Source organism: Oryx dammah, unplaced genomic scaffold, assembly GCF_014754425.2.
Source record: "Oryx dammah isolate SB20612 unplaced genomic scaffold, SCBI_Odam_1.1 HiC_scaffold_2, whole genome shotgun sequence".
NCBI classification, from domain to species: domain Eukaryota; kingdom Metazoa; phylum Chordata; class Mammalia; order Artiodactyla; family Bovidae; genus Oryx; species Oryx dammah.
In genome coordinates, this window is record NW_024070186.1 from 15,814,249 (window position 1) to 15,830,245 (window position 15,997).

A 15,997-nucleotide genomic window follows, 5' to 3' on the forward strand; every position below is an offset into this window, starting at 1 on the left:
TCCAAGTGTTAGACAAGAGCCCAGTTTTGGGCCCTGGAAGGGGTCCCCTTTCCTGCAACGATACAACGACATTGAACATCCCACATTAAGTCCTGGTCCTCTTGGAACAAAAGGGTGGATACTGGTTGACGTCAGGGAGGACGGGAGAACATAAGGCAATCCTTGATGATCCCAATGTCACCACTGGAGTGACCAGTGTTTTAAATTCTGCTGCCCTGCTTCCCTCACTCCCTAAGAAGGAGAGCCTCCAGAACTGCCTGGAGGTTTTGAAGACCACTTACCCCAGTCAACTGGATTTGACAGGTAAGCCTCTGAGTGAGGCTGACTGGCATGTTTACTGATGGCAGTAGTTTTGGGAAGGCAGGATATGGAGCAGTTACAGAGTTGCTATGGAGCAGCAGGTGGTTGTGGCAGCAGCCCTGCCTGCACTCCCCTGCGCCCCCACCCCCGCCCCCGCCCCCACCACCTCTGCACAGAGAGCTGAGCTGATTGCTCTAACTGGAGCCGTAATCTTATCAAAAGGAGAAAGAGCCTGACTTCCTGGGCTCTACCTGACTCTGGGGATCCCAGAGCCTTTTATAAAAAGTAGATAAAGTAAGGAGCAAAAAGAAAAAGCCTTCTAAACTCTCCCCAAGATAAAAGCTTGATGATTGGATCCTAATGAAAACTAAAGTTATAAGAGTTGACGGAATTTAGATAAAGGTATATAAAATTAGTATATGTAAACTTTATATCAGGTGGTTACAACTCTTATTTAAGTATATTGTGGGATAGATAAGGCATATAGATTGCCACTAAGAAAATATTAACATACTGAAGAAACCAGTAGAGTTACCTGTGCCATACAAAATAAGTAAAAACTGGGAACTAACATACAAGGGCTAATAAAAATAAAAATAGTAATTCTGCTTTGGTTTAATTTATAAATTCAGAAAGGTCTTTGCCAAATGCCTTATACAAACTGTTGAAGGCATAATCATTTAAATTCTAAAGCTACAAAATATAGAACTTGTAAAATAAATTTCAGTTTGATTAAAAATTTTGTCACTGACTTTAGTAACTTTAGGTGACATAACCGTTCATTGAAAAACTAAACAACCATCTTTGTCTTGCAAATGTCTCAACCAGAATATGAATGCAGGTCATAAGTTCCTGATAAACTATTAAATTTATCTTGTAATGCCTGATTCATTACTAAGCTTTTAAGTGAAGCCATCAGATCTCTTGTCTGCCTATTTATGTCAGTGCACCCATTATACATGAGATTATCTCTATTTCTGAAAGGTAATATTGAAATTAAATTCACAAGGAGCTCTATTTAATTGTTTAAGAAAAGCTGCTACATTTAAGTAAACTGACCAAAATGAGCTTCAGGCTCATGTAAACTGGGAAATATCCAATATTAAGTTGATACTGGTATTAATGTTTAAGTTTATTGATCTGATTAATATAGGCATGTCATTAAGAGTCATCGAAATTCAATTACATGGGACTCAATGAACTGATACATATGATTTATTACCTTGTGACTTTAGAAAATATACTAGCTTGAATCTCTGTTTTTCAAAAATATCTTTTCTCTTATGCTGTGGGCTACAACAGGTTGATAAAAACAAAGATAAAACATTTTCTCTTCCTCCCTACCTGATCCTGCTAGAGTTTAGCTTCTCCAACTGGCTCTCCTATGGACTTGATGGTTTACTGCAATTGAATTACAACTAGTTATATTAACCATTGCTTAATTTGTCCTTTGTTTCCAAATTGCTTAAGCTTTTGTCTCCCTGTTACACGATGACTTTTACAGTGTCATTAGCTGAATTACTTAGATCCTATAAGATTTTTTTTCTTACTGTACCCAGTGTGTAACCAGTCCTCCAACAACAATGATGATGATTAGATGACTTAAAGCAGTTGATCAGAAATGCAGTTCCATATAAGGTCAACGACTGTAACAGTATAAGTCTAGATATGGGAAGAAACAACAAAAGGGAGTATTTTCCTGGACCACAAGAGACTAGTAAGTACAGGTAGTCCAGAGAATCTTGAATACTGTTTTATGGCCTAGTCCAGTAATAGCACATTGAGTGACCTGTCAGCGAAACCTTCACCAGGTCTGGGAATGAGTATTCCTAGCACCATGGGACAAAATGGTCATGTAATACCCCCAAACTATGGTCAGGTTCATGACCCTGAAGGGGCTCTGCCAACTGGAAGTTGGCAATTGCCATCTACCTCTACAAAGATTAAATCATGGCCACTGACCTTCAATACCCCCTGAAAGGAGTTTAGGATTGAAATTAGGAGTGAGGCACTCTGTGCTCTGGAAAAACTGGCAGAAGAGACCTTCAGATAGTTAGACACTTTCAGGAGAAGATTTTTATGAGCCCTGATTCTTACATCTTCTCATACCTAGAGAAACATTAACATCATTGATGGTTACAATCACTTTGGCTAACAAGGAAAAATTACAATTAAAGTCAAAATAGAGTAGCTATGGAAATAACTAGGTGACACAATGGTATTTCAGACAAGTCCTTATATTGTTAAAAACTTGAGTCTCCTGAGCTGTGTCAGACTTAGGATGCCATCAGCCATTCTAAAAACAAAGTCTGCTAGCAGCTGGTGACTACAACCTTACTTTCTAAAGGTCTCTTTTTGTAACTATTATATGTTTAGACAATGAAATTGCTCTGGATCATGTGTTGACAAAAACAAACAAAAAAACACATGTGTAATGACCAATAGCCACATTAAAGGTTAAGACCTACTTAGATAAATCCAGACAACCGGCTACCTGGCTACAAGTCTCCTCAAAGTGTTAAGTCTAAATTAGCATCCGGATAATTCTTTTCTATTTTGTCTATTAATGTGCAGGTTGTCATTCCTCCAACTACTTCCGAGTCCAAACTGCTCCATTCGTTTGGACAGAAGACCCAAGCACTGACCCTATCTGAATCACAGTCAGAATTGTCATCAGACGTTTCCTGTTTCTTCTTCTTTGGCCTCTGGCTACAACTCTTTTACTGATCTATGGCCTCTGTTTTTTTAAAACTGTCTGTTAAGTTTTGTCTCCTCCAGAAAACAACAGTTTTATATCAAGATAACGATGATGTAGAGATTACAGTCACTCCCCTGAACAGATCCTGTGGGAATAACCACAAAACCCACCCAGGGGCCCCTTAATAAAACAGGATGAGCGCTCCGTGACCCCCACTAGGTAGGGTCTATGAGTCCCATGCCAGCACTGAAGAAGCTATGGAAGACAGACAGTCTGTCCCTCGTCACCCCACTAAAGATTTCTTAGGGTTCATGTCTCTCAAAGGAAATTTGAAGGAGGAGATAGCTGGGCCCCTGCACTGAACAGCTAGTGATTGTCAAACAGAGCAAAACTGAGGTTCTGTCCTCAGCCAGACAAGAACAACACCTATTTCCCTTCCTCCCTTCTTTCTGTTTCCTGCAAACAAAGAAGATAAAGAAAACAGTGAGGAGGCCTGAACATTCCTAGCTTTTTTACTTTAACTGTTCCTTACTCTGCGTGTCTGTAACTAAGTTTGCTTTTCTGCTCCCTAAGTCTGCAAGAGCTACATTTCACATGTATTAATTACCCTCTGCTTACCCTTACAACACCCTCTTCCCCTTGTAGTTCCTCTTTTGTGCACATCAGAAAGAAGGCTGCAGAACCACTGGACTGCCAGACTCAATTACTGGGTGACTGATGTCAGCCTATGAGTGTCTTTGAACAAAATCCTAACACCTTTGTTCCTCATCACTGACTCCTGACCGCTAGCACTCATCATATATAAGCCTCTAGACTCCCCATGGAAAGGGGACAGTTCCTGAGGCATGAGCCTACTGTATTCCCCTCTCTGCTGGCTGAGAATCAAAGCGACCTTTCTATTGCCTACAAAATCTGTCTCCGTATTTTTTTATTTGTCTTTGGTGTGCAGAGAAAGCCAAGATTTTGGCCAGCAACATGTCTTTTAAGGAATTGGTTCAACTTATCTAGATTAAGAAATCTGTAGGCCTAAGTATTCCTTTAGTACTTTTTTTAATGCCCATAGAGTCAGCAGTGATGGTTTCAATTTAATTTCTGATATTGGTAATTTGTGTTCTCTTGCTTTTTCTTAGCCTGGCTAGAGGCTTATCAATTTTATTGATCTTTTCAAAGAACTAGTTTTTTGTTTTGTTGATTTCCTCTTTTACTGATTTCTTCTCTCATTCTTATTATTTCTTTTTTTTTTTTTTTTCTACTTGTTTTGGATTTGATTTGCTCTTCTTTCACTAATTTCCTAAGGTAGAAACTTAGATGATTAACTTTGGGTCTTTCTTCTTTTCTTATATACGCATTCAGTGCTATAAGTGTTCCCCAAGCACTGTTTGGCTATATCCCACAAGGTTTGATAAGTTATGTTTTCATTTTCATTTGGTTCAAAATATTTTAAATTTTCTCATGGTGCTAGTGGTAAAGAATCTGCTCACCAATGCAGGAGATGCAGGTTCGATCTCTGGGTTGGGAAGATCCCCTGGAGGAGAAAATGGCAACCTACTCCAGTATTCTTGCCTGGAAAATCGCATGGACAGAGGAGCCTGGCGGGCTACAGTCTATAGGGTCACAGACAGCCAGACACAACTGAAGCAACTTAGCATGCACACATTCTTCTTTGCCCAGGTTTTATTTAAAAGCATGTTGTTTAATCTCCATGTATTTTTGTATTTTCCAGTTGTCTGTCTCTTATTTATTTCCAGTTTATTTCTATTGAAAGTCTGACAACAGACATTATATAGCTTCTATTATTTTAAATTTGTTAAACTGTGCTTTATGGCCCAGAAAGCAGTATCTCTTGGCAACTATTCATGCTAGCGTGAAAAGAATGTGTATTCTGCTGTGGCCTCCAATAAAGCCCAACACACTTAGTATACAGTCCATCAACTCCACCTCAGCGCCATCCCCTAGAACATGAACTGCAGGCATTTATGTTGATAGCATCCACAGAAGATTATAGCCAGAACCCACATACAATCCGAAAGTCTATCAACAGGAAAAAAGATAAATGAACTGTGGTATACTCACAGGGTAAAATACTACTCATGGATTAAAAAAAAAAAAAAGAAAGCACTGTTGTTAAGTGCAACAACATGGATAACTCTCAAAAACAACATGAATATCAGGACTTCCTGGGTGGTCCAATGTCTAAGATGCAATGCAGGGGGCCTGGGTTCAATCCCCAGTCAGGGAACTAAGATCCCACATGCCCACATCCCAGCACAGCCAAACCAATAAATGTTACAAAAACAACATGCATACCATACGGAACGAGTGACTGATCACATTTAGACGACATTCAAGAGCAGAGAATCGTCACCTGTGGTACAGAAGACTGAATGGTGGTTTCCTCTGAGTGCAGGGGTGGAAAGATACTCAGTTGGAAAGGATTCGGGGAAAACGGGCAGGTGCGATGGAGAAGTTCTTTATCTTTATTTGGGCGGTGAGTACACAAGAATCTTACATTAAAAGTTATAGGGCTATATGTGTACTTTACTGCATAAAATACACATATCGAAAAACGAAGAGTACTTCAATCATGTATGTTATCAGGAAAAGAAAAAACAAGCGGGCAGAGATGACAGAGCTGGACAGTGCCCTGAAAGCACGTTTACAGCTTAGTCCGGCCGATGCAATACACACTAGCCACCTGGTCAAGAGCCAATTCAGACCCGAGTGGTCCCTCTGAACCCCGTCTTTGGCTCTGACTGGCTGCACACAGCGCAAGCTGCCTTCATCCTTCTTTGGGAGACTGGAGGGAATAATGGTGGTCCTATCTCAGCTTGGACACCTCCCCCCTTCACTAAACTGCATCCTGCTCTTCCTTCAGGGCCTCCCCCAAGCCTGTCTTTCTTTCTGTCTCCCTCCCCCATCGGCCCTCACATACTTCTGGTCACCCCAGCCTCTCCAGTAGATATCAGTTCACAGGAGGCTGGCCTAGGAGCCACGGCACAGATGTGACTGGGGGTCATGAGTGGCCACCCAGATCAGTCATCACTCACACACAGAGAATGAGACCCAAAGTGCTTTTGCTTTTTCTTAATGCATAGCAAACTTAAGTGATCTGTCTTTTTTTTTTTTTTTTGCCTTTCCCTAATTTCACATACTGAATGAAACATACTTTTCAAGTGTTAAGACCATTGGATTTAATTTTTTATTTCTTTTGTGTCTTCTTACAGGGCTTTGTGGTCAGTGACCATTCAATTTATACTGCAGACCAGCAGTTCTCCAAGTGTGCTCAGGGAACCCCTGAAGGGTCCACACGACCCTTCAGGGATTTTCCAAGGTCCAGACCTATACCCTGTAACATGAATTTCCTTTTCCACTCTCATTCTCCCAGGAGTATACAGTGGGGCTTTCCACTGTCTACTGAGAAAGTCTGCATGACTCAGTGAACCAGCATTTTCACACGAGGGATGAGAAATGATACAAGATATTGCAAGGGCAAAAGACCCACTCCAAGTGCCAGACAGACCACTGTATTTCACATAGCAGAGTAAGGAAAATTCATTTTCAGATTCTACATTGCAACTCATCTTTCCCTGGTGGTTCAGAAGTTAAGATTCCCCATGTCCACTGCACAGGGCACAGGTTTGATGCCTGGTCAGGGAACTAAGGGGGCTTCCTCAGGAGCTCAGCAGTAAAGAATCGGTCTGCAATGCAGGAGATGCTGGTTTGATCCCTCGGTTGGCAAGATCCCCTTGAGGAGGGAATGGCAAGCCCCTTCAGTATTCTTCCCTGGAAAATCCCATGGACAGAGGAGCCTGGCAGGTTACAGTCCATGGGGTCCAACAGAGTCAGACATGACCGAAGCAACTTAGCACACATGCACACACAGGGAACTAAAATCCCACAAGCTGCACAGTATGGTCAAAAAAAGAAAATGATAGGGAATGATTAAAAAGAAAAAGAAAGTATCATTTGTTGAATTTTGGCATAGGATCAAAGCAGGATAGCCACAGTTATGTAAGAAGGATAGTAAGACACTCCACACTGGAACTTCCCTGGTGGTTCAGTGGTTAAAGAATCTGCCTCACAATGCAAGGGATGTGAGTTCAGTCCCTGGTTGGAGAACTAAGATCCCAGTGCTGAGGAGCAATGAAGCCCACACACTCCCACTACTGAACCTCTGCACCACGACGCAGATCCCATAAGAGGCAATGAAGACCCCGCATGCCACACAGCCAAATAAATAAATAAATATAAATAAAGTTACTCTACAGTGCTCTGACTACGTCTTCATGTGAGGCCACAGTTTTGCCAGTCCTTCCACCAAAACAAAGGACTTCCCCGGTGGCTCAGACGGTAAAGCGTCTGTCTATAATACGGGAGACCTGGGTTCGATCCCTGGGTCGGGAAGATCCCCTGGAGAAGGAAATGGCAATCCACTCCAGTACTATTGCCTGGAAAATCCCATGGACAGAGGAGCTTGGTCGCTACAGTCCATGGGGTCACAAAAATTCGGACACGACTGAGCGACTTCACTTTCCTTTTTTTTCCACCAAAACAACAGGTTACAACAGACTGAATACAAAAGGTGCCCTGAGGACCCAGCTGTCTTCTGCTAAGGCCATTAAAGAGATTTGCAAAAGTTTAAAACAATGGCATTCTTTTCGCTATTTTGTTTTGGAGAGTAAAGTTATTTTTCACAAAAATATGTTGACATGCAATGACTATAGTGCTGTTATTTTAAAGTGAATTAACAAATATTTAAAAATTTTCTCAGTTTTAATTTCAAATGCATAACCTACAGGCTTCCCTGGTGGCTCAGACAGTAAAGAATCTGCCTGCAATTTGTGAGACCCAGGTTCCCTCCCTGGGTCAGGAAGATCCCCTGGAGAAGGGAATGGCAACCCATTCCAGTATTCTTGCCCGGATAATTTCATGCACAGAGGAGCCTGACAGACTATGGTCCATGGGGTCGCAAAAAGTCGGACATGACTGAGCGACTGACACAGAGACACAACCTACAGAAATAAAAGCTTTTCTGGGTCCTTGGTCACTTTTACATTTACAGAGGGGTTCTGAGATAGGTTTGAGGACTGCTGTTTCTGGCTGCCTGGCTGGAATATTGAGCAGACCGTTTAGAAATGGAAGGACCAGATACTGCAGTCAGATAGACCTGTGCTTCCATCAGTGTTCCACGCTGCGCTGATGGATATGGAGTACCTGACCCTTGGGGTTTATTTTTCATCTGTGCAATGGGAAGAATAACATAATTTTCAGAGCTGCCAAGATTAAATGAAGTAATGTACCAGCACAGACCATCTGCAGCTAGCAGGCACTCGGACATTTCATTATTTTTGCATGTTACACTTGGTCCTCTAGGGCATTGAGGCAGCCAGGGCCTCAGTTGAATTAGGATTGAAGTTCAGATTCCTGGCTGGCTGGTCAACTACATGGACAGAAAGGCTCTCCATGTCATGGGACACAGCCCAAGATGGTCATAGGAGGGTAGAAGGGCTGACACTTGAGAGCTCTTCCAACCTTGGAGAGGAACTGTTTACCTTTCGATGCATCTAAACTGAGGTCACCAGGTCCTGGAACGGCGAGCAGAAGTGCACTTGCACTCATTGACCACACACAGACCCTGAGACCCTCGCGCAGCGCATGTCTCTCCCTCTTCACCCTTCTACCAACTGATGGTCAGTCCACTGTTATATGCATTCTTCCTGGAATGCAAGATGTGTGAGAAACAAAAGCAAAAACCCAACACCCAAATGCCTTTCCTTGTTGCTGGTTTTCACTCTTCGTGAAACTAGTTTTGTTGACTTTAGTGGCTGAGATTTTAGGAGGAAGAGCATGGAAACTGGATCAGACTGACCCATATCTCCTGGTGCCGTCCCTCAGTATGAGCCAGTGTGTGTGGTGGGGGGAATCACAATGCCACCTCAGGGTGACAGGATGAGAACATACCTAGAACGAGGCTGCATGCACAAGAGTTAGTGTCCAACTCTTTGCAACCCCATAGACTGGAGCCTGCCAGGCTCCTCTGTCCATGGAATTCTCCAGGCAAGAATACTGGAGTGGGTTGCCATGTCCTTTTCCTGGGAAATCTTTGAACCCAGGAATCAAACCCGGGTGTCCTACATTGCAGGAAAGGCTCCCCATAAAAGGTCGATATTCTCATGGGTCATTTTGTCTCTCACTATCATAAGCAATCAAGAGAAAAACCAGCTGAATTTCAGTTTTGATTAAGAAAAATATAAGGGACAACCTAAGAAACACTGTATGACATCTGTCCTAGGATATTCTAAGAAGAAAAAAATGTTTCTTAAAGGTAATCCCTTCGGGAAAGAAAACAAAACAAGAAAACTCAACAGCACATGTATGTAATAGCCCCCCAAAAAAATGTAAAGGAAGAAAACGAAAATATTTCTGAAACTCAGAGTTTGGTGAGTTGGACTGAGCTGCAGCGTGTTGACAGTTCTTGTGCGTGTAGGATCCCTTTCCCTGTACCCAAACTATCCCCCATCAACCCAAGGGCATGCCGTCGGGACCCCACGTGAACCCCACCCCGCCCCTTTTCTTTCCCATCTTCTGGTAAAGATCGCGGCCCTCCGGACCTCCATCGGCCTGGAGTGCTTCCAGCTTGGAAGCGCATGATTATGAACGCTTTTCCCCGGGGGGTGGTTGGAGAATTGAAGATACAGGGGCCCTGCAGAAGTCACCCGAGCATAACCCCCTGGCGTCCTGCCCGCCCTCCCTGACTCCTGTGGGTCCCCGCGCCACCCGGTGCTCATGACGTCACTCCAACAGCCCCCAGAGGCCCCCCTACTTCCTGCCACCCTTCTTTTCCGGACATCGTCCACTTTTCCACAGCCCCGCACGTGCCGAAACCCCGAAGCCTGCCGATTTGGGGAACAGCCGGGGTTCGAGGGGGCTCTGATCCCCTGGAGCTCGCCCTCCCCCGCCGCAGCTTCTGGAACCCTCTGCTGGGGGCGCTCGGGTGGGGTCTGGGGGGCGGCCAGCCCGGAGGTCCTAGGCCACGTGGTGTTCTCGCTCAAGGCCCCCTCGGAGGACGAGCACCGGGGCGCAGTCTCTCGAGTGCTGAGAAGACCCGGGGAGTTGGACAAGTGAAGCGCAGCTCGGATGCGGTGTATCCGTCCCCGGAAACCAGAGGTGCTGGACACCCGAGGGCTCATTCCCGAGACCCCCAGGCAGGCCCCTCCGACCCCTGTTGGCCTGCGTGGCGGCCCGCATCTCCATAAACCGCTAACTGGCCCCGTGGTCCCGTCCCGAATCCAGCCCCAACCCGGTCTCCTCTAGGCCAGAACCGGGATCAGACCCCAACCAGACTCCCATCTCCGTTCCGCCTTCCGCCCCCGGCACGCCCGGCCCCTGGCCCTTCCTGCCCCTGGTTCCCGCCTCCTCTCTTACCGCATGGCCGCCTCCGGCCTCCGCGTGTTCGGGGCAGCAGGCGCCGCGCCCTCGCCGTCCCCATTCCCACCAGTCGGCGCACACGTGCTGGGGTCTACGCAGCCTCTCCCGCCGCCGCTGGGGGGCCGCACTCCAGTCTGCGCGGGCTTTCCCTCCTGGTGAACTCCAGGGGAAGAAAGGTGGTTCTCCACACAACCTGTCCCGCGTCTGTCCAGCAGAGGCTGGCGTGGGTGTGGTATTTGGGTCCCTCACCGCCTTTCCTAAGCGCCCCCAACATCTCCCCACGTGTTCCCTGGGCCCGCCGCCGCCTCTCCTGTCTCCTCCCTTTGGGCCCACACCATTCTCCCTGCCAGGGAGAGCCCCCGGGGAGGCCCAGGAGCCCACAGAGAGTTTCCCAAGGAGGCACCAATGGTGGCCCAGCCACTACCCTGGGCTTTCCTGGGGTTGTGTTTGCTTAAATTGCCCAAGGAAATGACCCCACTCCAGGCTGTAGCCACAGCCAAGTTCTCAAGGCAGAGGGGACTGCATTCAAAAAGGGTAGACTGTCTGTTTCTAAAAAGTTGTCCGTTTCTTCTAGGTTGTCAGATTTGTTGGCATACAGTTGTTCATAATATTTTCTTATAGTTTTTGTGCTTCCGTGGTATCAGGTGAGATTATTCTCTTTTCATTTTTTATTTTGTGTACTTCGGTTCACTTTTCTTCTTGGTGAGCCTGGCCAGAGATTTGTCAATTTTCTTTACCCTTTCAAAGAACCAACTCTTGGTTTTGTTGATTCTTCTCCATTGTTTTTTAATCTCTATTTTATTTATTTACTCACTGATTTTTATTATTTCCTTCCTTCTTCTGACTTTAGGCTTTGTTCTTCTTTTTGGAATTCTTTTAGGTGATAGGTTAGGTTGTTTACTTGAGATTTTTCTTGTTTTTTTTAGGAAGGTCTGTATCACTATGAAATTGTGGTTGGTGAGGGATGGACTGGGAGCTTGGGATTAGTATATAGGATGGATAAACAACAAATTCCTACTGTACAGCACAGGGAACTATGCTCAATATCCTGTGATAAACCCAATGGAAAATAATATTTGTTAAAAAAAGTATATATGTGTATAACTGAGTCACTTTGCTATATAGCAGAGGTTAGCAGAACATTGTAAATCAATTATACTGCAATTAAAAAATATATATATATGAAGTGAAGTGAAATGAAATGAAAGTCACTCAGTCGTGTCTGACTCTTTGCGACCCCATGGACTATACAGTCCATGGAATTCTCCAGGCCAGAATACTGGAGTGGGTAGCCGTTCCCTTCTCCAGGGGAGATATATACATATATATATCATATACATATATGTGTATACACACATATATACATACATATACATACTAAGTTGCTTCAGTTGTGTCCGACTCTTATGTGACCCTTTGGACTGTAGTCCACCAGGCTCCTCTGTCCAGGGGGTTTTCCAGGCAAGAATACTAGAGTGGGCTGCCATTCTTTCCTCCAGGGGATCTTACTGATCCAGGGGTTGAACCTATGTCTCTTTATATGTCCTGCACTGGCAGGCAGGTTCTCTACCATATGTGCCACCTGAGAAGTCCATATATATATATATATATATATATATAATTGAGTCACTTTGCTGTACAGCAGAAATGAACACAACATTGTAAATCAACTAGACATGAATAAAAAGTAAATTTAAAAAAGGGCTGGATGTTGGAAATGGCCCTGTTCAGGACTGGGATGTGAGCTCCCTTGGCCAGGCAGCCCCCATGTCATCTCTGTCCATCAGCATGGCCCTGCCCACTTCCTCAAGTCAAGGTTCAGCTTTCCCACTGAGGTTTCCTGTCCCTTTATAATCGTGCATTCTTGGTGGGGGTGGGGGTGGGGGGAAGAAGTATGAGGAGCCCTGGTTGAAGTACTTTAGAATTAATCTCCATATCAAAATGTTTCTGTGAAAACGTTCCCCACTTCCCCTTCATTCTCCTGATGCCCCACCCTGGTCTTTTGAGTATTTGCTACAAAGCCAGGTTAATGGCTTTTTTTCACATGGCTGATGCACCTGCTGGCCTATAGGTTCCTGGTGGGTGAGGACTGTGTTTATTCTTTATGTCCCCAGCATCCAGCACCGCTGAGGCACTGAGGAAGCACTCAGAAATAAACTAGGTGCTGCATGGATGCCTACGAAAATGCGAAGCAGGTGCCAAGTCCAGGTTTTGCTTAGTTCAGCTCCTATTAGTCAGCTGGGGCCCACAGGCTTTAGTAAATGTCGTGCACAGGTTCAGTAGTTGCAGATTCCAAACTCTGGAGCACAGGCCGGGTAGTTGTAGCACATGGGCTTGGTTGCTGCCTGGCATGTGGAGTCTTCCTACACCAGAAATCAAACCCACGTCCCCTGCATTGGCAGGCAGATTCTTACTCACTATGCCTCCAGCTGCTGCTGCTGCTAAGTCACTTCAGTCGTGTCCAACTCCAGGGACATCCCTAAATCTTACCTCTTTGAAAGCCTGATCTTCAAGGGCCTCAAACTGGATTCAACCTGGAGTAATAATAAGCTTGTATTTTTGTATTTTCATAAAACAGTGCTTTGGCTACTACCTGTAACTGTAGCTGGAGTTCAGGCCACAAGATCAGGAAAAGGAGTCATACCTCCAATTAGCTCAGTCATTGGTGTTGACAGCTAAGGTATTTGAACAACACAGGATTTGGCTGGAGAAGAGAGGTTTCTTGAGAGAAATAAAAACATTAAAATCACTGTTGTAGTTTGTTCTTGACGTCATGATGTGGAAAGAAGTCAGAATATCTGGTGAAGAATGCAACCCCAAAACTCCTTGGTCGCATTGCCTAACAACCATCGTGCCAAGGAACCTGGCTTATTCTTTTCTCATAATGGAAACTTTCCTTTTAAAAGCCATGATCTAAAGCTGCTTTTCTCTCACAAAGTCTAACAGTGATCAGCAAGTTGCAAGAATAGCAAGTAGTTACACACACACACACACATGTTTTCCAGAGGTGACAAGAAAAAGTTTTAAAGCCTGTTTAATAAAAGTGTCTGCCTTCTTCCTAAGGAGAGAAACAAAAGCAGCTTTCACTTTGTCATGGGCTCAGTTTCACCTGGTCCTCACCTTCCTCCATTCCCTTCTCCAGGTCTTAACGGAGCAGTGAATGAATGAACAGAGGCTCATTTGGACCTGTGACTTCCGTGATGTCATTTCACAGCCACGATAATCCTGGGAGGGCAGAATCGTAGGACCCACTTTACAGATGTGACAGTTGAGGGTCAGTTGCGGACCCGTGAGGTCTGGTGACTTGTTCAGTCACCCAGCTGGTGGACTGGGGCTGCTGGTCATCTGTCATGCTGTATTCCAATGCCTGTTCACCTTACGTGTCTGACTCTTGTGACTCCATACAGTCTATGGAATTCTCCAGGCCAGAATACTGGAGTGGGTAGCCTTTCCCTTCACCAGGGGATCTTCCCAACCCAGGGATCGAACCCAGGTCTCCCTCATTGCAGGCAGATTCTTTACCAGCTGAGCCACCGGGGAAGCCCTACTTATGGCTAGGACCTGTTTATTGCTTTTTAGTCCCAGAGTCATGGCCAATTCTTTTGCAACCCCATGGACTATATAGCCTGCCAGGCTCTTCTGTCCATAGGATTCTAAAGGCAAGAATATAGGAGTGGGTTGCTGTTTCTTCTCCAGGTGATCTTCCTGACCCAGGGATCGAACTGCGTCTTCTATATTGGCAGGTTGGTGGTTTTCTGTTTTTTTTTTTTTTTTTTTTATCACTGAGCCACCAGGGAAGCCCAAGTCTTGTTTATCCAGTTACTAAAACCATACTTGGCACCTAGCAAATTTTCAGTACCTTTTGAATAAATGAATGAACAAATGAACTCTGGAAAGCAATGGAATAAAGTAAAGACTATGTTTAATTTGACTTTAAAAATTCTAGGTTCCAGTCTCAGCTCTGCCACATTTCTAATCAGTTCACCTAATTCTTCGAGCCCTTAGTTCCTTCACCTTTAAGATGGCATGGCGATGATGATGATTGTTAACTATCTGCCTCTATAGTTTTCATAAAGATGAGATGGAAGCTCCCTTGCAGGGTTCCTGGAGGAGTTTGAAGCCAGCAGTGACAAATGCGAATGCTGAATGGGGCTTCTGGGCTGGAGTGGGAAACCACCTGCCCCACCCCACCCCCATCCCCATGTGCAAAGGGAGGACGTTACACTGAGCAGGCCACACAAAGCACTGAGCAGGCCACAGAAAGCACTTTGTCTTCAAGCTCCCTACCCCCCACAAATCCCCTCCCACACACTGGCAGCCGGGGTTAGAAAAAAAATGTATGCTGGGAGTTAGGAATCTAAATAAAGTCCCCATGTCCCAGCCCCCTTCCCCAGCTCACTACTTCCACCATTCCGGTCAGCGCTGGTGCTGGCTGCTGGCTCTCAGCTGAGGAACCACGTTGGAGTCGTGAGGCACATCCAAGTGCAGAACCAAGGCCTCACCCCTGAGATGCTGACATCGTTGCCCAGAAGGGAGCCCAGGAGCTGACATTTGTAGAAGAAATCCAGATAGCTTCCATATGTAGACAGAATTAGGTACCACTGAGTTAGTAAATAAGGTTTTGGGGGCGTTCTTGTTATTTGGGACCAGATAATCCTTTGCTCTGGGGGCTGTCCTGTCCCCAGGAGGATGGTTGGTGGCAGCCCTGTTCTCTGTCCACTGTGGCCAGTGGCATCGCCCAGTTGTGAGCACCACAGAACTCTCCCTGGGAGCAGAACTGTCCCAGGTGAGAAGCAGTGGATCTGAGAAGAAAGGATGGCAGGAGAGAGGCTGTCGTGGCGTCAGACCCTCAGTGGGCAACCCAGGACCAGCATCACCCAGGAAGGAGTTTGTTGGAATTGCAGACCCCCGCCAGCCCAGGGGGCTCCTGGAGATACTGTGCAGGGGGTGCTTTGAGAGCACCGTCGGGCCACCCGAGCTTCTTTTCTCTGGAAGCACTTATTAACAGAGTTAGCTTATTTTTTTTAAATTGGAGGATAACTGCTTACTGTGTTGTGTTGGTACTTGCTGTACAACAACATGAATCAGATGCATGTATACACATATCCCCTCCCTCGTGAGCTCTCTCCCCCTCCTCATCCCACCCGTCAGGTCATCACAGAGCACCGAGCTGAGCTCCCTGTGCTCTACAGCAGCTTCCCATTGGCTATTTTACACACGGTGCTGTGTATATGTCAACGCCACGCCCCCAGTTCACCCCCACTCCTTCCCCTGCTGTGTCCACAAGTCCATTCTCTACGTCTGCCTCTCTATTTCTGCCCTGCAATAGGTTCCTCCATGCCATTTTTCTAGATTCCAAATATACAAGTTAATATATATTTGTTTTTCTGTTTCTGACTTAACTTCACTCTAACAGAATTAGTTTATAAAAGTAGCAGTTCAGTGGGAAATCCCTAGTGGTCCAGTGATTAGAACTTTGTGCTTTCACTGCCGTAGGCTCAGGTTCAATTCCTGGTTGGGGAATTAAGACCCCACAAGCTGTGTAACTCTGCCAAAAAATACAAACAAAAG